The sequence below is a fragment of the Protopterus annectens genome, chromosome 4.part0 (assembly GCF_019279795.1).
Source record: "Protopterus annectens isolate FY-2018-M chromosome 4.part0, PAN1.0, whole genome shotgun sequence".
NCBI classification, from domain to species: domain Eukaryota; kingdom Metazoa; phylum Chordata; order Ceratodontiformes; family Protopteridae; genus Protopterus; species Protopterus annectens.
The window spans coordinates 1,227,288,003-1,227,313,162 of NC_056733.1; positions in this window are offsets into that span (position 1 = coordinate 1,227,288,003).

The window sequence follows — 25,160 nt, forward strand, 5'->3', positions numbered from 1 at the left end:
TAGTTACTTGTCTCATTACAAATGTTCCAATGTCTGACAACCTGGGAGTACATGGATGACAGTCCATGCTGCTTGGTCAGGGATGGTCTTCATCTGTCAGATCTAGGCTTTTGGATATTGCCCAAAACATTATCCACCCATATAGTGCCTGTTTTAGACATTGAAAAACAACCAAACTTCTAACATAACAAAAGCTTCTCATGACAAGCTAAAAGTGTTACTGTTCAATGCTAGAAGTCTCAATAAGAAACTGCACTCCTTGGAAGCTCTCCTCACCCAGGGCAATGCTGATGTCTGTCAGTTACAGAATCATGGTTCAAAGCTATGGAAAGCACTCTGGCAGAGCATGGCTATAGAAACTTTCATTCATTCCAACCACCCACTGAATATGAAAGAGCAGAAGGCAGAGGTGTATCTATATAATGGATAAGCACACCTCAAAGCTGGTCAAACATTATGACATGCTTGAGCTACTCACCTCCCAACTAATCATGGGAAAAATCCATTACCATATTCTTGCTAGTTACAGGTCCCCCACCATGAACCAGGAAACCCATACATCTTACCTAAAGTTACTAGAATCACTCACCATCCAGCTGAATACCATAATAAAAAACAAAGGAAAACCAGGATTGATTGTTCTGCAACTTTAATGGTAACAACCACAATAACAACTAAGCACTTTTATCTGTATTCAGTAGAGTTCATCAGAGTTGTTAATGGAATGCTCAACAACCTTATATAGTGTACAGCAACCAATCACAACACTCCTCAATCAAACTAGTTAATTATTTATTTAAAAAATAATCTGCAGTAAATAAACTGCAAATTCATAAAACCCAATGCATCTAAACCATGCTAAAAACCCTCCTGATGTCCAATAAAACTACATAATGAAACATTAAGTAAATACTTTGTCAAGACATATTCCCCGGGATTCATGAAGCTTGTTCCAGGCATCGGAGTAGCGTCAGCAATCTAGCTCCAAATATGGCCGCAGAGCGATTCAGGTATGAGCTGTTGCCATGTGCACTGCCAGCGTACGCCAGAGCTGCGCAGCTCCTGGCACATGTATGCTAATTACCCCAAGCACAGCAGTGTAGCATGCAAATTAAGGTATATAGTGATTCATGAAGTGGTACAGGTGTAGCGTAAGCATGAAAAAATGTAAACCAATTACATTTTTTCAAACATAAAATTGGAGCTATGAAAGCGGAATGTTAATATATGCCAATGGCTAAATATATAGCCAATGGCATAAAAAAACATGCACAACACATAGAAAATAACATTTAATGTCATGGTCCCTCTAATGCAAAGTAAACTGCAGTGCATAGGTGCGCAAATGGGATCATAAGGAAAATATATTTAGATGTCATAAATCTGCAATGTAACACAATTCATGAATTCCCCATAATAGTCAATGGAACGCATGCTACACCACAACCATGACGCAAGGGTCGCTAAGGGTCTGTGACAGTGTTCTGCGCGGTAACTAGGAATTAGTAGTCAATGCCATGCAAATGAGTCAAGTAATACTGAATCACAAACGCCCCGCCGGCGTAAGGATGTACCACACGGCATAGCGGTACAACACAGAGGAGTGGCCTTGAGGTAAACATGACATCAAGAGAGGGGTGCGCCACCGTAGCTGTAAGCACATTGGATCATTGCTAATCTGGGTTGCCTGTTGCTAAGCAAAGGCACAGGATAGGGGTGTGGAAGTAGCCATAGTTTTGATTAGCTGAGAGCACAGAAGGAAACCGAAAGTGCATGTGAACGTGGATGAAAACTCGCTTGAAACCCGGTAAATGGCTATGCGTGGCTCGCACCACAGCTGAAACAGGAAGGATACGGGAAGACAATAAGGAAATGCTGCAGCATGGTAATTGGAGTACAAATGAGTAAGTTATTTATTTATTTATTTATTTAAATTTGTTGACCGGGAGTGTCCGACTGGACGTAGGTCCATTTTTAGCGGAGGCCCGGGGAGAAAAGCTCCACAGTTAAAATAAACAGACAGTATTTACATTGGATTACATAGTGATTAACAATTTACATAGCAATTACTTACAACATATTTACAGATGAAGAACATAGTACATCAGTAGACAACTAGAATCTTTATCTGTGAAGTGCATACCAGACATTAATAAATGTTACAAGAAGAAAAAGTTTGTGCTGTATAATAAGTACTGGCTTATGAGCATCTGAGCTTGCTATAATCAAGGTAGTTAGTGGAGTGGAAAGAAAGGTAGTGGTTGGATGAGGTGGATGATATTAGAGTGGGAGTTGCAAGGGCATAGCCAGCATGTTTTTAGTTGCACTTTTAGGAACGTTTTGAAGTGGGTGCATGATGGTATGGAGGTAATTGTGGGTGGGAGTGAGTTCCATAATTTGGCTATGGCGCAAGAGAATAGTGCTTCACCAGCAGAGTTATTGGCTTTAGTGATCTGCAAGTGATTTTTGCTGCTGGATCTTAGTGGTCTGGTGGTGCGATAGGGTTGGAATAGATTCTGGAGGGATGGGACATTTAGTGGATGGTTTACTAGTTTGTGGGCGAGTGAGAGTTGATACCACTGAAGGAGGTGAGGGAGTTCAAGCAAGCCCATTTCAGCAAGTGAGAGACAGTGGTGACTACGGTAGGATGCCCCTGTGGCGAATTTGGTGATTTTGTTGTAGCAGGTCTCTTGCTTGTTTAGATCACATTGCCTTAGGTTGGTATATATTGGAGAGGCATAAAGTAGGGTGGAGATAAGGTGGGAATTTGCTATTGAAATCTTTGCTGCTTTGGTGAGAAATTGCTTATTTCTGTATAACGCTCCTAGTTTTTTTGTGGACTTTTTTTATAGTCATGGATATGTAAATGTCAAATTTTAGTTTATTGTCTATTTCCACTCCTAGCAATTTGGTGTGTTCAGTTGGGTATACAGTGGTGTTGTCTTTCTTAATTAACACCTAGGAACTCACAGTGAGCCATTGACAACAGCTAACAAGGCTGCTAGCAGCTACCTGCAGAACAAGAAAGGGGAGGTGCCGTACAGCAAAGAAAAGAGAACTGTTACAGCAGAACAAAGCAAACGTGGTAGATCAGCTACATAACACATTTCCCAACACAATCCTGGGTTGTGAAAGTACAAAACAAGAAATCAGGCAGCTGGAAGCATGCCTGACAATGGGAGGGGAATCAGGTTGAAAAGTGAAGTAAAGGGTAATAGATGAATCCCCACAATAGCAGTACCTGCTGTAAAACCAATAATTAAGATACCCCACAGCTGGAATTGCACATACACACCCAATTACACCAGCATCATCCATTGCACAATAGTATAAGGTGTGAAACCCCCCCACACACACTTGTGTATTCCCAGACACTCTGCACTGTTGGTGTATACAGACGGGGAACTTAATATGTGCATGTTAGCTTTGATTTACCAGCATGTGTTGGAGACTGATGGTGGTGTGGAGGATGATGCTGACAACCATCTCAGGCACCGGAGGAGGAGAAGAGTGTTCAGACCCAGGGTAACCTACCAGGAGCCACATGATCTGGAGATAGTAGACTGTTACAGGGTGGACAGGGACATCATATAGCAACTTGTTGAACTGTGCCAGCCACGCCTCAGAGCCAGAAGTAACAGAAAGGAATCCATTCCAGTGGACACAAAGGTATGTGTAAGCTTGAGAATACTAGCCACAGGTACCTTCCAAAGGCCAACAGGGGATATCATGGGGATCTCACAGGCAACAGCATCCAGGTTACTCCACCAGTTCCTAGATGCCATGTTACCACATGCCAATGAGCACATATACTTCTCCTGATGCAGGAGGAGTTGGCCAGCAATATGCATCTCTTTCACCGTATGGCAGACTACCCGGAGGTACTGAGTACAATAGACTGCATGCACATACACATCAAGTCACCACCCGGTGAGCAGAGCTGGCGCTACATAAACTGCAAGGGATAACCCTCCATCAACTGCCAGGTCATGTGCAATGCCCAAGGCATTATCATGGATGTGTGCGCTGGCAGCCCTGGAAGCTATCATGACTCCCACATCTGGCATGCCTCACAGCTGTATCAGGTATTTGCCAGGGGGGACATCCCATATGGCCACCTGCTGGGGGATGCTGGCTATGCACTGGAACCGTGGATGATGACTCCCATCAGAATTGCACACACAGCCACGCAAGAACGCCATAATGAGGCACACGCAGAAACCAGAATCATCATAGAGCACGTGTTTGGGATGCTGAAATCACAGTTCCATTGCTTGGAAATATTTGGTGGAGTCTTGCAGTACTCTCCAGGCACATGTGCCCACATCTTCATAGTATGTGCCATGCTACACAATATGATCCTGCAGAAACAGCTGCAGCAGGGACAGAATGGTGAAGGCCCTCACAGCCCACCACCATTGCTAAGGGACCCACAGGCACAGAGGGACTCAGATCACGAACACCCTGTGCTAGCCCCAGTAGGCAGATGGAGGCATGCCCAGTATGCCCATGCCTTGGCAAAGAGGGAATGTATAGCACACACACTGACAGTGTAGGCACTCATGGACTGACACCCTTCTCCACCTGCACACACAGCAAACATGGATGGCACACACACATGACCACCTGTAAATTGTCATGTATTGGTGGTCTACTGTATGCATCCTACATAGGTAGCCCTCAACTATTGTACACACAACAGCCATTGGCACAAGGTAAGTCAATACCTGAACAGTAAATTAAGCTATCAGCATATGTCCATACTGTATATATAGGTTCATAGATACATTGGTAGGTACATGCCTAACTGCCCAAGGCCACTCATTAGCATAGGCAAAAAGTGTCTGCTGTCACCACCCCATCGATTAACTAACTGTCCCTCTGTGGAGCAGAGCCAGTTGTGGGATCCCTGAGGTGTATCCACTGTTCCCCACCCACTCTGCAAAGATTCCCTGGAGTGTTAGTGAGGGGTTTTGTATAATGTAATCAGGGATGTAGTTCCAAATAATGGGGAGTATCCCTGACAGGAATCCTCTCAGATGTTTACATGTTACATAGTATATCTTAAACACAGCTTGCATATATAGGTAGTATTCCACAGAATAATAAACATGTGGAACACACAACCACTGAAATGTGCATTAATCTCCCTTGCACTACTAGTGCCTGCTCTGAGATGTAAAATAACACTACCAAGATTAGAACACGCAACCATGTACACAATCTTTACAATAACATACCACTAAGCTACCTGAGATGTACCAATGGCAGTTGTGTATACCGACAGGATAAAACACAAAAGGTAGGAATGTGTGAAAATAGGACAAACCGGCATGTACCCAATGAAAGGTGTATGTTTAATATATATATATATATACATCATCATATACATCATATCATATACATATATATATATATATATATATATATATATATATATATATCTATATATATATATAGAGAGAGAGAGAGAGGGAGAGAGAGAGATACATGTCGATATATGGGGATATACATATATATGTAGATATATAGATAGGTTAGCAACATCTGCATAACCATGAAGGTACATATAAATGGGATACCTACCACATACCGACTGCTTGACATACCGAAGCGTGTAATCACGAGGCTTAAAGTACGAAAGAACACAGTACCGAAACACCAGATGCGCGAGGTTTAAAATCACGATGTTAAGGGACAGTTAGTCAGTGCTTCTGGTGTTGCGGTTCAGGTAGATTACTGTGTATAAGTGTGTTTCTGAGGGCTGTAGTGTGTGTAAGTGTGTGTTCAGAGTGTGGTGTGTGTGTTCCTGGGGGGCTGTAATGTGTGGGTTAGCTTTCTGGATCTGTTTGCACGATCTAGGAGGTAGAATATTAAAGTAAGGGGTGTGGGTGGCGCAGACACCCACATGGGGGGGTGTAGGGGGGCTTGAACACCTACTCATACGTAGTGTAGGATGGCTTGTTTTGATGTGGTGGGTAGCAGTGTTTCTGTGTGTGCGTGTGTGTGTGTGTTCCATGTTCGTGTTAGTTTTGCAAGTTACTGTCGCTGTCGGTAATGTGGGGTATGGGAGTCTGGGCTCGGTACTGCAGGCGTCGGAACTGTGTGGTTTTGGGATTCCATAGGTATCCCATATACAGCGGTTGAAGTGTTTATATATGAGTATAACATGGACCATAGCAATCACACATTCCGCCACGACCAACTTTTATGAATAAAGGCTATGGAGAGTATATGCCTATACACTATTACAAATATGTGCTATGGACATGAGCCAATAATTGAGTTACCACCACCCCCATATTGTGAGGGACAGTTCCTCTTTGGGCGGCTGTGTCCTGACCAAATATATTAAATGTAGCAAATGTTCTGAGATTGTAGGACATAATTATGCCCCATATGTAATGTAATAGTTGCATACAATAGTTCTTTCTGTATATAAAATACCTACATGTTACAAGAAACAGGATAAGCAACTAAACTGCTATAAGAATAAGCTTATATTTAGGCAAGAAAGGAAAGTTCTATCCCTTGTACTGACCATGGGTTTGTGTCGCCCTGTAAATTCTGATGTGTGTCCCGAAAATGTCCCACTATGGCCACATGAAAAGGTGGCAACCCTAGCCAAAGAGGGTCAGTCACCAACACAAATACAATAACTGCAAATACCTATGACAGAAATACACAGCTTTCATGTAGCAACACTTTATTACATTCGATGCATTGCCCAATGGATTCAAGGACTAACATAACCTGCATGCTATACAGGAACCACTTAACAGTGCCTTAATGAATCAGCCTGCAATTACCATTGTATTAGTCCACAAAAGGATAGGTGTCCAAATAGGGAAGGAACCCTCACGCACATAGCGATTATGTATAAAAGCAGTTCCTACACACCTGCATCTGCTATGCACACCCACCATCACCCCCACACACAAACAAATTACAATACAAACTGTAATAACATCACAAATCATTCACTCACTGTACAACATCTGCAGAAGCCTTAACATACCTTGTCAGAGACACACTAACATGGCCCTATGTGAAATATTTGCTGTTATACAATGGAACAGCTGCTGATGCAACAGGGTTTGTTTGCACGAATCCCGTTTCAGAGGGTTGGGTGTACACCGGGAAGTGTTACCAATTACTGAGTAACAGCACAGTATGATACACATGTACACCAAATCAAGGATGTCTGGTGAGCACACTGTAAACCACATAACAGTTCATGCATAGCCATACAGTTTTGAGCTGCCCAAACATCGTTGCCAGACTAAACATCTGCAGAAGTATCAGGTATAAACAAACCCTGCATAAGTAGCAATGTTCTAAAATATAACAGCTGTACTCACGTGTAAAACAAAATCATCTAGCCATTACACACAATCCACGGGAGTCATGAAGCTAATATATCTCTGTTTATTTCCATATAGCTGTTGAAATACTTCACAAACAACACATCCAGGCCAGCTTTCTTGAAAGTAAGGCAAATGGACAATGCCCAAAAGGAGTACTCAGTTATACACCACTGTTGCCATGGTATCGACTAATGGAGTAGCTGCACAGCTGATGTACATCTAATTAACTACTTTGGAACACCAATTGGTGGTCAGGATAGCACATGTTACCGATATTTAACTAGAAAAGGATGGCTTATCACAAATTCAAACCATCCGTATATACCAGCAGAATGTTACAAAGAAGATTGAAACACAAACTGAAAAGGATTGAATCAACAGTCAAAGACACCTCGGGTTACTAATATGGTATGTAGAACACTCAGTATGTCTGTGTATTTAATACCTGCTCTGTAATATTTAAAGTGCATGGAATCCATATAGTGGAAACAGTTATCTTGTAGTGATGTATTGTTTAGCATAGTAATGCTTATATTATTTATGTGTGTACTGCTGTAGGTCACAAGGCAAACACTGCATACACCACAAGGGATGCTATATAAGGGCTTTGAACACAAATATTCCTCACCAGTTGCTGTCAGTGGCAGGGCTGGTCCAACAAGTATGTGCTATAACAGGGGATAGTATATGCTGATATATTGTAACAGTAGCCATATGTATGGGTGTATTACTGAAAATAACATGTCGAAGGTTGGCCCACTGTGCAACTATGATTTGCATTGTGGGATAGTGTGCCAATAACTGTGTAATGTGCAGTATTGTAGGCAGATATGTATTACAAGTTACGTAGCATTACTGTTATGTTAGGCAAACATTAGTTATGTCTACTGGCATTTACAATACACAATAACAGGATACATATGACATGTAGTCACCCAACAGTTTATCAGAATGATAGCAAAGTAAAATGGAAGAGCTAGTTAACTATCCATGCACATAAGACATGTAATAAGTGCAAAGGTAGGTATTAGGCTGTCTTACCAATAGTATTTATAAGCCTAGCTAGAGTGTGTTGGCTTTCACCACCCCCATAGGTTAGTTCCTTGTGCCTCTGAACGGCAGAGCCATTAGTTCCCTGTGCCTCTGTCCAGCAGAGGCACTGCAGTGATCCCCGGGTACATGTCTGTCTCTCATCCACACGTCAAGGTTTCCCTTGAAGAGTGCTAGTGAGGGGCCCTGCCTGATGTACATTTGAATCATGTTCCAAAGCATAGGGAGTGTCTGGGTCAGGAATCTATCCATCCAGTACGTCCTAGTCATCGTTGTGGTTAGGTGTATATCCCTAGAGCATGTGGCTATCAGGGGCCTCTGTTTAGGTGGAGCATGTCCAGCAATACTGGGTTGGACAGGGGCCTTGTATGTCAAGCAGAGATCACCTGTGAGTATGAGGTATGCAACTGAATACAGCTGGATTTTTTAGGTTGGGCTGCATAGGTCATCTGTTTGAGGTCAGTAATCCTCTTGGTGTGGTACTATTGTTGTCTTCCAAGCTGTTGCAGTTGACTTGTAAGGTATATCCCAAATGGGGTGTTGTATCTTTTAATGGGTCTAATAAGTCATGAGTAGAGAGGCACAGTGGCCTCCTTTGATCTGGATGCGAACCCATTACAGATTAGGGGGGCCACGTAGAAAGATATTCTAACCGCCTTGTCATTATGGGTATCAAAGGAGAGATTGCTATCTACTGGGGTTCCCAGATCCCTTATTAACTTTTCTGTATGTAGGGGACTAGCACCTATGTGGTAGTCCACGGATAATTAGTTATATCCAAAGGGGATGACTATGCACTTTTTTGGCATTTAGCTTGAGGCCATGATATTGACACCAGGTATCCATCTCAGTGCGACCCTTCCAGACGGTATCTGTAACAGCTGGGGAAACAATTATGTCCCCTAGTTTGCAGTTGTCTGCAAACCTTTTCAGCCAAAGCCCTCCTGTGCTTGCCTGTACGTCAGAGAATTATATACCGAACATGAGGGGTCCTAGGACTGAGCCCTGAGGGACGCCACTTGTAACTGGTATACCCAGGGTATGCAAATCCCACTGTGTGGGTTCTGTCCGTGAGCCACTTTGCAAACCATCACATGATGTAGGGGTTAATGTTCAGGTGGATGGGTATGTTGATAATACCAGAATTAGGAATGGTGTTGAAAGCCTTTGAGAGATTTAGGTAGGCTGTGTGGACCTCCATACCCTCATCTAATGCCTTGGTAACTGTCTCTAAGAATTCCACCAGGTTTAGGAGGCATGGTCTGCCCTTAACAAAGCCAAACTGGGAGGGGTCAAAGGTTTGGAGATACCCAATGTCTCTGTGACTGAGATCCATGATGTGCTCCATAGTCTTACAGACCAGGCTAGTCAGGCCTTTAGGGCAATAGGTCTCGTGGTTCATTGTGGCGCCACCTTTGTGGAGTGGCATAACTGATGCTGTGTGCCATTCAGGGGGTACTAAGCCTGATGTGAGGCTATTATTGAACATGACGCGTAGGTGGGGAGCCAGCACATTTTGAAGTTCATGCAAAACTCAGCCTGGGATGTTGTCCGGTCTCATGGATGGTGTGATATTGGCTTTAGAGTGTACAGCTTTGAGAGGGAGGGGGGAAGGTACCACTGAACCTATCTGCCAGGATGTTGGCAATATCAGTTGGTTCTGTAATGTTCATGCCTTTGTGCTGTAACTCAGAGCAGAGCTGGGTGTTGGCATCAAGATATTTGACATAGCTATAGAATGCTTTGTGGTTGTTGTTAGAATTAGTGGCAGTTTTGTTTTCATAGCTAGCTTTGGAGGATCTTATAAGGGATCTAACCTTCTTACTGAAGCTGACCAGGGAGCTCCTCCATGCATGGGATTGTGCTCTCTTTTGTAACAGTGTCTTCCTCCTGTAGTACAGTTGATTTATGGCAGGGTACCACCAGATTGGTTTCCTTAATTAGGAGTATAGTGTCTTGGTTCTGTTTGGGATAGCACAATCCATGCACTCGTGTAACTGCTTATAGAGTTCATTTGTGTAGGATTCAGCAGTTGTAACAGTATTGACCATCTGCATGGGTGTCATGATGTTCAACATGTCTGTCTTAAGAAGCATGAAGTTAGCATTGTAGACATATTATACTGTGGTTCCCTTAATGAGGGGTGGGGGTGGGATGTGGATATCAACGGTGTTCAGCTCATGGTCGGATCGGACCAACGAGGGGTTGACTTCAGGTGTGGAACACCGGTCACTCATGTTGATAATGGCTAGGTCTAGGATATTGTTGCCCCTGGTGGGTGTGTGGATATGTTGATCTAGGGCATTGGTGTTTATGAATTCCAGAAAGCATTGAGCTAATGAGTTGGTACACGATTAGTTTTCTCAGATAATGGTGGGGTAGATTAAGTGAGACTATGTGATGAGTGTGGTGTGGTGTGAATGTTTACCTTCTTCACATGACTGTCAGGGTCAGGCTTGGTTGGAGAGAGCTTTACCTCCAGTTTGGCTAGATACGTGCATCTCTCACAGGTTGTAGTGCTGGGTGGTAGGTGGAGAGGGTTGTCTGTGTACATGAGGCAATATGCACATTGCCTCAAGATGTCCAGATTCATCAGATAGACAGGAGAGAACACTGGCAGCTGACCCCTGGACATGCCTGAATATAAAACTAATTTCCCCTAGATAAGTGAGGAAAGTTAGTACAAGAGCTATTTTACTTTAAGCAAGTGAGAAAAGTATGTACAAAACCTGTTTACCTCTAGGTAATGAGGACGATTGAGTGCTATAGTAATTAGTAGCTTACGTAGTGCTTACAAGTTCTGAACACGTGCTGAGCATGAATAAGCAATCCAGATAGGTTATTGGATAACATAAACACACTGCCCCCCCAAACAGTTACACAATCACATATCCATGTACACCAAAGGGGCCCCTGTACCCACAACTATGCAGGAACAAGCTGCACTCAGGCTGCATGGGACCTGTCCACATCACAGGTTGTATCATACACATATGGCAAAACAAAATGCCCTCCACGTACACATCATGTAAAACATAGCTCCATATGAGGCTGTGTACACACTAAATGGTGCACACCAACAGGTATCACAACCCACAAAGGGGGAGACACCACTGATAATGGGAAGTACTGCACAACTACCCTGCTGAATCTGGTCTGAAAGGCCATGAACCTTGATCAAATAATTGATGTCAGCAGTACAGATGTAGATGAAAGTAAGGTTGATTTCACACTGCATATCATAACTTTGCCAGGTCATAGGACATCATCACCCATACTGTGCTCCACCTACACTTGGTATACTAGATGTACATTCCTATGTCATAGGAGTGTTTTGCAATGGGACTGCTGGCAGAACCAACACTACAGAAGGTGTCTGAATAATACATGCTCATCACACCAGTGGCAGCTACAGTAAGACAGGGTTAATTAATTGTATTTCCCCTCATTGTAGTTCATACCTCACAGACAAACAGAAGGCAATTGCCTATTGAAGTATGTGAATGACTATGACCTAGGAGCAATAGCCGACTCAAGAGTGTTGTGAACAACATACAGAAGGGGCTTTGTGGGTGAGGTGTGTGTGACATATGGCCTCAATCTGACAGCTACATATTGCATTGTCACCCCATGTTAATAACCCTATACCCATGAACTACCACCTAGGCAGCGGTCAACATAATGGACACTGTGTGTAAGGGATGCAGCTGGGCAGTTGTCTTTCCTGTGATAGCTACGTCACCATATCTGTCAGGTAGTCATATGTGGCAACCATAATAATGACAGGGTGCCATCCATGAATATAGAGATCATTGTCCAGCCATACATAACACTCAAGTGACCCATAGCAGTTCACATATTTCCTTTAAGGGGTATTGGCCATGTGCAGATGGCCTACACCAGCCTTCCCATTCCCCATCTCCACTATGTAGCATGATGCATACCCTGAATAAATCCATGTCCAACCCAGTGATGTTGGACATGCTACACGTGCACATCCTGATCTCAAGCACATACTTCATGGACATCCACCTTCCACATGCTGGACAGATCCTTGTTCCATACACTTTACATAGTCCTGCCACAATATGCATTCCTGTCCGTCAAAGCTGCACATCGCTCCCCTCTCAGACATAGTGTGATGACCGCATGATAAATGTATCATTAACCCTGTGGATCAGTAATGTGACACTGCTCCACCTGGCCCCAGAGACCTACCTGTCAGCTACTGCCAGGTAACCTTTCATCCTAGATTCATACATGGCCAATGGCATATAGCCTACTAGTTGACTTTGACTGTACATGCTATAGTTGATATCCATCCCTGCAAATACCATCTGGCTAGCCAGTGTCCCATGTGTATCACATGTGCAACACAGGTGATACATGGCAGGATGTTGAATTGCTGTGCAATGCCATGTAGATGTATATGGCAGAACGCATACATGTAAAACCTTATGTGAGCAAGTCTGCAGGGTCACAGGTTATGTCTGTTAAGGCAGTGTAAGTCTTTATATGTGACATATACACAGCATCAAGGTCGACTACATTAATGTGGACACATCCAGTCATATGCTGATAGGTAGGAACACCAGTACAGGCAAACAAACATGCCCAAATCAAGACAGCATCCACATGGAGTATGAGCAATGTAATCAGGTGACACACGCACATATATGGTGATAATGTCCACTCACCATGGAGTGTCACATGTGTGGTACACAAACACGTCAGTGTCATGTAGATTTGCAAATACAACTACTTAAACGTAATAAATGCGATACACATGTATGTTCAGCTGTAGCTCTGTATGTCTCTATGAGTTACTTTGACCTGTCTCCATCATTATGTCTTGCAGGCATGCTGCATGCAATGCCTCCCCCTTTTACCCGCTTGGAGGATGAGGCCCTCATCCCATACCTACTTGACAATCATGATATCCTGTTCAGCCATGTGCCACAGGATGCACAGCAGAGGGATGCCCTGTGGAAGTAACTTCACAGGAGGGATAATGATGTGGGTGGCCACAACTGCACATACCAACAGGTGCGCAGACACTGTGCAGACCTCATTAGATTGGCAAAACAGCATGCGAATGCAATCACCAGGGAACAAGGTGCAACAGGTGGTGGACCACCAACCCATCCCCCACCCACATGTACCGAGGAGCTACTGGCCAACCTGGAGACACCTGCAGAACCACATCCACAAGCCTTAGTCGATATTGTGGAGGTGGGTGTCTCTCAACCCCTGAGCCTGGAGTTGCCTGGTAAGTCAGTACTGCACCTATAACAACTATAGTCCATATAGTTGCATGTGTCACTGTACAATATGTAATGTAACATCATATGCAAGGCATGTATACACATATGCCGCATACTATAGTATGTTACTTTGTGTATGCACACATGTGCATACACTGTAGTATAGTCTAATGTACTGGTGTATGTGTTAACATTCACATTGCACCCTGTAGCCATCATGCAGGCGTGGATAATGCTCATACTGCTGTGTTACTCCAATTTAGGTACTTCTCGCATTCTACTGTGACAGCAGCCCATTGCAAGTGAGACTGTTATTATTTATCAGGCATTGTAATGCACAAATCTATCTGCCATGTAGCCATTTACAACATGTACACATAATATATGGTACTGTCACAATATACAGGTCGGACATGCAATGCATCACAATGCCTACCCATGTGCAACACTTGCAAACTATGTGAATCACCTCACCAACATGAATCCTCACAAACTGTCATTGCCAGATGTGTGGACAGCTGTGCATACAATGGTGGAGGTGCTGTTCACTGTAGGGACATGTACTACAGATCAGAACTACACATGTGGGAATACAAACAGTACTATACAGTGGGCTGGAGTATGGCCAGCCCACAGGATTCACTGATGTGGATCATAGCCCTGCTATGAATGTCACACAATGTGATGTGCTATCTTGACATGTCCATGACATCTAGTGGCCTGGCTGCAACACTGCCTAACTAACCTGAAAGCATATCCCACATACCACCCTTTGTCTGCATAACCTTGTCGTCAGTGGAGCATATGACATCTATGGGTGTATGTCATATGGGACAACACGGATGTGAAATAGATGCCCATCACAATAATTTGGTCAACACATGTACACACATGGCCATGGAGGATGGCCAGAGACATGAAGCAACACACACAGTAGACGTGATGTGCTTGTGTGTACACCTTGTCATACAGTGGCTACACATGGTCCAACTATGCCCTTTATGTAATGGTTATATTGTAGATGTGGAACAGTAGACATCATACAGGCCTGTGTACATCTTGTGTAGGCGTGACATCAATCCACCACATAAGATGTGTTGAACATCTTGAGGGTGTCAGAACATGAGAGCAGTCACCTGTACAGTATCCACATCAGCCCACAGATACAGTACATTCCCCTTGCTGTTGTCGGACATCAATGTCATACTTGCTCCTCGTGTGTGTGTGTGTGTGTGTGTGTGTGTGTGTGTGTGTGTGTGTGTGTGTGTGTGTGTGTATGGTACACAGATGTCATGTGGGACATGGTGTACCGACGTGTTCGCCATGTCTGGCCATAGTTGCCAGGCAGCAGCAATATGGTTGCAGATGTGCATGAGTGTCATCCGTATACCCTTCAGTGACCTGTGTCACAACGTCCACATCATGGTTTAGTGTGTATACACCTCAGTGACATGGGTCACATTCCACAGTATATATGTATTGTATCTGAACACAGTCATGGCTATGAACTGTGTCTGTAACTAACACTGTATAGCAATAGAGATGCCTCATGATTCCCTGCAATGGCCATGCACATCAGCTAAATGTGCAGTCCATCTGTAGGGTGGACAGACAACACTGAATTGGGACACCATTACCTCACTGTATATTTGACAGGACACCATTGTGTTAAACATGTATGCATGTCATTGCACACGTCAGCAGATCACGTCATACTACATGTGATTGTCAAGATCATATGCCACACATCAGGCAGGTGTACTGATAACCTGTGCTGGTCTATGTGGGGTAACACAGGGATGTATGCTAACTACTACTATGATTGTTTAATTTTCATGCCATCTGCTATGACATATGCATGCTGTTGTCTACAACCCAGGGATGTATGATAACTACCACTATTATCATCTGTGCTGCATGCCGTCTGCCATATCACATGCATGTTGCATGCCTTCCGTCATATCACATGCAGGGATGTATGATAACTACCACTATTATTGTCTGCACTGCATGCCTTCTGCCGTATCACATGCATGTCGCATGCCTTCTGTCATATCATATGCATGTGTGTGTGTGTGTGTGTGTGTGTGTGTGTGTGTGTGTCTATTGTATAGATTGTAATGTACAATTCTTGTCTGCCCTCACAGGTGATGTAGGTGTGTTGCCCTCCTGTGGTACTTCTGATGCTAGTGTCCCCACAGACTCTAGCAGTGATGATGAATGTATGATTGAGCCACAGGCAGAGTTGTCAGGGGCTGAAACTGTGCCATTGGTTGCCATTTCAGCTATATCCTTCTCATCCCCACACACAGATCCCATGCCTGCACATAACCCATCACCAGTGGCCATAGAGGAAGGACAGTTGGTGCGTGGTAGCTTGTAACAGGAAAGTGTGGGGGCTATGGAAGGTGTGCCTGTACACTATGGTGTCAGCCAACTGACTGGTGGTGACCCCCACAGGCATGTGGCCAGTGCTGCCTGTAGGAGGACCTCTGGCCAACATGCTCCTGCAAGACAGATCGCAGCAACTGGTGTCACCAGACACATGTTTCAGGCTGTAATGGAGGTACAGGCATGTACTGAATGGCACAACAGAGAGGATCAGAGGCTTTACAGGGCTGCTGTCTGTTCTTTAAACAACAACATCCAGGCAATGGTAAATGCTCAACAGCAGATTTCTGCAGCTTTGGATAAATGGTTGAGTGACATGGTTGGAGTCCTTGACTGTGGCATGACAATCCACGAGCATGAGCTGTCTGTGTTGGAACATCTGGTAGGAGCGAGGCATCGAGCATGTGGATGTAGGCCTGCTACATCACCTGTTTCAGGTCTACTTGTACAAGCTACCTCACATGTCCGCTCCCATAGTGGCCATAGCAGCAGCAGTGTATCTGGTGCTGTGCTGTCCACACCACAACACAGCAGGCCATGTGCACGTGGCCTGGGATGGTCCCAACAGGGACACGGTTCCAGTGTACAAGTGACATCAGACAGTACCCAATCTGCACCTCTGCCTGGTAGTGCCCGTGCAACCCCTGGCAGGCACAGGTTACATGTCCATGGCTGGAAACCGTGAACTGTAAAACCTGGCCTGTATAGTCTGCAGCTGTCAATAATATCCCTGTGTAGGCCAGACACATGGCAAAACTGTGTGCATACATACACGCACACACTGGAAACATATGTAGGGCACCGCAACACACACATGCATAACATCCACACACGCCCAGTTAGATCTAAGGCCCTAACCCACACACATGATGTCATCCAATAGTGCAGCCAAGGCCTCTGGCAATCATTATCACCCTCTGCATATGATGATGCCTGTGCCACATCCCTAACATCCACTCCTTCGGTGCAGGGACATGCTCATATGGTCTGATGCACAGGGTGAACAGACTAGGAAGATAAGTGTAGTTTACAATTATTGAGTACTGTTGACAGGCAGCAGACATGCCATGTACTACAGGTGTACAATGCATTTCGTACTTTTAACAGTATGTGTCTTTTGTAACAACAGTAACTCCATGTTGGTCATGATGTTCTGCTGTCCTCCTTCACATCTAATTGCACATGCCGGTGGATGTCAGTGTTTGCAGTTAGTGTCCCATATGTCAATGCAGACTACTCACAGGTATGTATGAATATACTACCATGCACCGTGTAGCTGCCACATAACAGTGAGACTGTCCCACGTTCCAAACATATGCACTGATCCAAGAGCATGATAGCTGTTTATTAGGCTACTGTGGCTACAGACGTGACATCCATAAAGGGTGACATTACAGGTACAGTTACATGGAGTGGTGAGGTAAGAGAGCGGTCTAGCTGATTACAAGGGTAGAGGCCAGTGGGAAGTGTGATGCCTCATTGGGAATCAGTAATACACGTTCCCATGACAGGATGCCAACACACAACTGCACCCACACATTCAGGTATTGACACACATGTATTCAGTGACACAGTAACACACCCACACACTAACAGATTCACGACAGAGTAACACACACTCACACTCAGTTGCTGCTGGTGAGGTGAGGACCCCTGCTTATGTGCAAATCATCATTACAGTACTGTGCACCTACATGACTCGTCACAGAGAATACACATGTACAGATGGACAGTATGGCCTAAGATCGGGGACATCAACACGGATAGTAGAATGCATCACCTGGATGGGGGAGGGGTCTTATCAGTTCAGTATGGTAACATACATCTTCACACACACACACACACACACACACAGACACACACACACACACACACACACACACACACACACACACACACACACACACACACACACACACACACACACACACACACACACACACACACACACTGTGGCATTTAGTATTGAATACACCTATGTCACGCACATACAGATACCTCCCATGTATGAGATACATGCCCCTGCCTATGTCCTGCTTTCTACATTGCAGTCTGTACAGATGTGTACACTAGTGTACAGGAGCGTGAGTAACAACTGACATGTATTCTCCACCATATGTGACATATATGGACACACACGCAACCACACATGCCAGTACTGTGAATCAAAGACCTGCCTAGCTCATGATATGTATGACAGACTTACAGCAGTATTGCACGTGTTACAAACTGTACTGATGCCTCCTTTGGCAACAGTGCAGATATATGCACATGGGGCATCTTAACTGTTAACAGGTGTCAAGTGATTTACCTTTGTTGTCACCCTGACCGCTGTCTAAGGTGTGTGTTATATCCTTCAATTAATGAAACCATTGCTTACTGGTTACACAGGTTATTGTAGGACCGCTTGTAACACACCTGTGAGCTGTCTTCAGCAAACATCCATCTGCAAAGATGCCCCACCACTTAGTTATTTCCACATATCTGTCCATACCTGAGGTACATCTTTCCGTACAATCAGCATATTACCATATACAGTTGGCAATGTTGAGGCTGCATTGCAACTGCATGATGTACTAGGATACACATCATCTGCATACATCAGCAACTGCACATGCATGTTATCTGAATGCACAACACTACATGTACATGTGTGTAGGTCCTACGATCCTGTCATTTGGGCATGTGTGTAGGCATTGCAATTGGTGGACATGTGTAATAACATATATGACACATGGACTGTTGTATGATATGATAGGTGTAATGGGCAACTGGTACAGAGGGAATTTTACCTCTGTCAACATTGATATCACACCTTATGTAGAGTTAGCATTCAGCAGCCATGGACCTACATTCCATGTGCATGTGTGTAATGGCTCTATCCACCTGTTTGCACAAAGGACAACAACAGCTATGCTATTTGCATGTATGTTGTGCATGTGTGTGTGTGTGTGTGTGTGTGTGTGTGTGTGTGGCATGTACATACCCAGGGCAGGTACATGTATGTCATATCCATACATAAGGGTGTGTACTGGTGTACAGCAACAGTCATCTGCTAATGCTGGAAAGTACTGAGGGCCCCTGGTATGTGTACAGCTGACCTGGTTACAGAGAGTGGTATAATTGCATTGAATAACACATGATGCAACTGTGTCAGTATATGGGTACTCTCTACAGTTGATGTAGAGCTTGGTACAGTCCATTGGTCAAGGGTCACATGGTGGTGTACTCTTATATGTTCTACAACATGTATGGATGCATGTTGGTGGTCCAAGGGCATGGTGGTGTCTGAGGTTTACATCCTAGAATGCAGCATGTGACACTGTGTCCTGCACATGACTCATCTGTAATGCCTTTCATGGGGGTACCGGTCAGTACATGTGAGTGACCTTTATGTATGCTGGGATACGACCACCTGGAGGTGTCTGTACTTGTGTTATGGCCCACATGTCTGGTTCTGAGGTATATGGTGGTATTGCTATTATGCACTACAGAGCCATCAGCCAGGTGTTCCTCACTGCGCAGATGTCAGTACTCCCCATTGTTGGATCTACAGTGACCAGCTGTGATTATGGACGCTACACATCTAGCACTGGTTAGCATAAGAAAACAATGCCGTTGCCCTGTAGGTATCAGGGTGTTATCCTGTGTTTAGGACATTTGCCTTGGAATGGCACTGTATGGGCGGATGCGACTTGGGTATTATCCCACTCCCTTGAATCATGGATGCATGTGACATGTGTCAAAGGCCTGTCTACTGTCAGCCATGTCATCCCAGAATGACAAACACTGGACAACCTCGTACTTACAGCAGGACATTGGCTCATTGTGTTGTTCAAGCAGTTGCCACCTCTAGCAAAGCTCATTGTGTTGGTCAAGCAGTTTCCACTCCTAGCAAAACATCACTGCGAATGGTGATATTGTGCTTGGTATAGGATGGTACATCTAAGGTGATGGATAGCAGCAGATGTTGCGTAAATGAACAGTGTCAAATATATGTAGAGCAGCGTTCCTGCTAACAATGACAGCTACTAACACCAGAGCCCATTACAATGTGATCTTTACATCTACCTGTAATAACATGGCCACTGTGGCCTTCCGTGTTTAGAATCAGAGTGCATCCCAGTCAGCCCTGTGCTACTAAGTGTGTGAGCATGCCCAGTGACACCTTGTGCAGGTTATGTGCTTCTGTGTATGAGCATGGCATTGTAACCCTGTATAGTGGTAGTAATTATCCTTTCCACAGATGGGCATACTCCAGGTCATGATGGATTCCTACTTTAAACACACAGGTTCACAGGTATGTACATCTTAACTGACAGCATCCCTGTTGATGTCCGCATTCCTAGAAGGTCATAATGACAGCCTTGAAATGTGTAGTCTGTGTGGCGTGACTCATAAGTATGTAGTATTGTAATAATGATCTGTAAATAGGCAGGTGTTCCATTCCCACCACTGGTGTGTGTGTGTGGTTGTATGTCTGTCCCCATTTGCTAGATGACTGTAAATTTCTTTTTTTTTAGCTCACACTCCATACAATTCGTATACCCACCTTTGGCAGGGCTAATGATGACACCCACCTACAAATACACCTCTAGGAGTGCTGTGTCCCAGTAATCTCGGTAGAGCGTTCTGTAACTGCATAATGTTGTAGTGTAATAAAGTAGTTAGGTTGGTGTTCTAATCCCAGACTTGCCGTGTGTGTGTGTGTGGGTGTGTGTGTGTGTGTGTGTGTGTGTGTGTGTGTGTGTGTGTGTGTCCATCTGCCTGAGGACTGAGTAATGCTTTTAGACTGCTCACACTCCTTACATTTCTTATACCTACATTTGGCAAGGCTGATGATGTCACCCACCTACAAATACACCTCTGGGAGTGCTGTGTCCCAGTAATCTCGGTAGTGCATTCTATAACTGCGTAATGCTGTAGCGTAATAAAATAGTTAGGTCGGTGTTCTAATCCCACACTTGCCATGTGTGTGTGTGTGTGTGAGTGTGTGAGTGTGTGAGTGTGTGAGTGTGTGAGTGTGTGAGTGTGTGTGAGTGTGTGAGTGTGTGAGTGTGTGTGAGTGTGTGAGTGTGTGAGTGTGTGTGTGTGTGTGTGTGTGTGTGTGTGTGTGTGTGTGTGTGTGTGTGTGTGTGTGTGTGTGTGTGTCCATGTGCCTGAGGACTGAGTAATGCTTTTAGACTGCTCAGACTCCTTACTTCTTATACCCACCTTTGGCAAGGCTGATGATATCACCCACCTACAAATACACCTCTGGGAGTGCTGTGTCCCAGTAATCTCGGTAGCACATTCTGTAACTGCGTAATGCTGTAGTGTAGTAAAGTAGTTAGGTCAGTGTTCTATTCCCAGATATGCCAAGTGTGTGTGTGTGTGTGTGTGTGTCTGCCTGCGTGAGATAAGCACTGTGCTTTGTAGAGTATGCACTTTCTGTACAAATCGCATGACCACCTTTGTCATTCCTGCTGTTGTCACCCACCTAGGTATACACCTGTAGGCATGCAGCAACCCAGTATTCACCGTAGCACATGCTCTAAATGCATATTGCTGTAGTGTAATACAGTAGGGGTTTGCATACAGGACATGGCAAGCATGTGTTTGTCTGTCAGAGCCTGTGTAGAGGTGGCTGTGATTGTCTTACCATTGGACATGTTTGGGAGTGGATTTTGTAGTTTTCCAATATGGTGTCCATCTTATGACACATTGGCCACCTCACGAGGAATACAGCTGTCAGTCAGCCACCAGACTGTGTTGGCAAGCCATACCCATACATCTGGCAAAAGGCCTGGTGAACAAAGTATGCAGCCCTACTAGTACCCGGTTTATATCTCGCACCCATGTGCCATGCACAAACAAACTTGCCTAGAATATCCCACTATGTTACTAGTACCATGCACATTGATGACAGATAGAAGGCATGGTGTGAATGCAGTGGCCTGCAGTGGACATGGCACCCGCTACATTGGTACAATAGGCACATATATGTGGACATTGTGCCTTCACTATGTTCCACACTGAATGCCTGCAACATATGTGGTGCCATCAAATGTGATCCACGGAGGCCAGACAATGCTGTAAACATATGCCCTGTATGGACCCATGCCACTTACACCATGGAATACCTGTATCATACTATCCATGCAGGTGCAGGGTCGACCTGCTCACTATAAGCAGGTTTCGCCACACCATGCCAGTATTGGCATATTGGGTGATAACAGGATGTGTACACAACATGTATCTGCCAAACCAGGTACACCGGTACATGTCACTGTAGAGTATTGTGGGACATACACATCCCAGGCAGCAATGTCCATGTGAAGGACTATTAAACACAGACATGCATGCATTGCAAAGCTATGGCCATACATGTTGGTAACCAGGATGTCGGGACAGATAATGCAGTACCCATCTGTGTGGGGCATTGCAGACACTACACCCCTGCACTGCACACCAGTGTCAGGTGATGCGATACCAAAGGATTACCACTCACCCAGCCTTGTACAGCCATCTTGCACAGCCAACCTCTACACACCCATGAAGCAATGCATACCTGCATGCCAGTACTAGCACCCTGTGTCTGCGTGTGGTTTGTGATGCTCCCAACCACAGTCACTCCCAGTATACCCCTTGTTGGCATACCAACAGATGTCAAGCACTTTCACATGCCCTAGCCCATAGAACCTCCAGATATCCCCTGTGGTGCATGTGGTCCTGTGCATTACTGCAGTGTGGCAAACTAAGTAGTTACATTGTGTATTTGTGGCCCTGGCAAAGGTGTCAATGCATGTCCATTAGAGACTGTGGTTGTGGTGACAATGGCATCCGTTCACATGGACAGCCATGTGTACCACAACTAATGTATGTCTACTATATCTCTGTTGCAGATGTCACTCACCTACGCACATATATGTTCTCACAGCACAGCAACATGTCGCCTTTGTGGCACATGTTGTAACGTCATGCATATGTAATAGTAATGAGTAGTCAGTCAGGAGTTTGACCCCTGTACTGTTCGGCATGTGGCAGATGATGCTTATGGTTAAGTCTACAAGCCCTTCCCTGGTGTACTTTGCCTGTCCCACCCACACACTCTCTGGTGGATGTGAAGGAGTACACCTGCACAGCAGCAGCATGTGTATTGTAAGTGATGGATATGGTCAGGTGATGGCCTCTGCACCTATTGCAGTCCTCCTCTAGCTGATTGCATGTGGTACAGCTGTGATGGTGTTCCCTTAGCCATCCACATGATAAACACAGTACACTATCTAGGGAAGCATGTTGTTATTTGGCCATGACAGTCGCTGTGAGTGGTACCTGGATGTGGTGTTCTGACACTGCATCACAGATGATATCTGGATGTACCTCAATCATGTTCCACAGTGGGAAATAGCCTAAAGACAGGAGGGTGAAGTGCCACACATGACTACAGCATGTAAGTGTAGCTATGCTGCATTGAAACTACTGCCTGTTTAACATGTGTGTGGTAATGGCTATTCTGCATGTTATAATACAGACATGACAGTACTCTGCTCATGAGGGACCCCCATCTGTAGAGCCATCTGTGAACTGGTCAGTGTGTGCAACCATTTGTTTCCTGTGTTACACACTGAACACACATCTGTGCACAGCAGAAGCATGGTGTGAGGATTGCAGGCAGTACATGATGATAGGGATGTGTTACTGCCATCGCATCCCTGACTGGACATATGTCACATGAGACAAGCCAATAATGGGCAACTGTTCATAGCTGCAGTCACACGTCTACTACACATTGTACAGATGGCATACAGTATGTATGCATGTGTTGTGCTCCCTCTGCAAATGTATACCATCTGTTGTGTTGGGTTGCTGGTGATATCTATGCATACTGTCATAGGTAATCCTGCATGCTGTTGTCCATCACTAAGCCATATTTCAGTTTAAAATGCAGCACCATAGGCTGAATGGGTTGGGAGGTCCCGGCAGAACCTCCTTTCCCACTTTAGCTGACCATGGCACTGGGCACTAGCACATCTGGGACCCAGCCATACACTTCAACCTCTGTTGGCTCTGCACCACCTTCTGGTGGTGCCACCACTGAGGATGGAGCATGTCCCTCCTGGGAGCGGGACCAGAGCAACCTGCCAGCAGATTACCCAAATGTAATGACTGCAACAGTGAATACACTCGAACACCTACATTTATGGTAAGTGTACACAACTGTACTTTCCTGATACATCTATATATATATATATATATATATATATATATGTACCTATATGCTGGACATAAACACTCACATATACATCTACATGATGGGATACATTCCTATACTGTTGAATGACTGCACTGTATGATATGTTTGTGGTACTGTCCGTTGTCTGTATATCTGCCACGGCGTATTGGTAATACACATTAGCTGTGTGCTCAGGGTTCTGGTTCTGACCATTGCAAAGAACGTTTATTTGGTTGCAGGGCAGAACAAGCCCATTGGATACAGAGGGAGTAAGGCACATTAAAGCAGTTGGGAGCGGGTGTGCTTGGCTTTGCATGGTGTTAAGCACTGCTGATCTCTGCTTATAGCCTCTTACACTTGGTTAGCCACTACATTGCTTTACCAGTGCAATACTCGCATACTGGTAGACAAACACACTTACACCCACTCACTCCTGCACTTGCAAATGCACCGACATTGGTGCCTGCATCTGTCACTCACACCCCTGGGTGGGAGAGAGGACCACAATATTACCTTGTGATGCCTATTACATCGGATTACATGACTACTGTATCAGGAATGGCTGCCCATTAGGCAACGGCATTGCATTTGACTGTACGGAATCAGCGGCTTGTCCAGTGAATCAATCATATTTGTGAGTTCCTCATATAATCTGCTCCCACCTTGTGATGCCTATCACATTGGACTACATGACTACAGTATCAGGAATGGCTGCCCATTAGGCGACGGCAGGGCATTCGACTGTACGGAATCAGCGGCCTGTTCAGTGAATTAATCATATTAATTGTGTGTTCCTCATACAATCTGCTCCATCCTTGTGATGCCTATTACATCGGACTACATGACTACAGTATCGAGAATGGCTGCCCATTA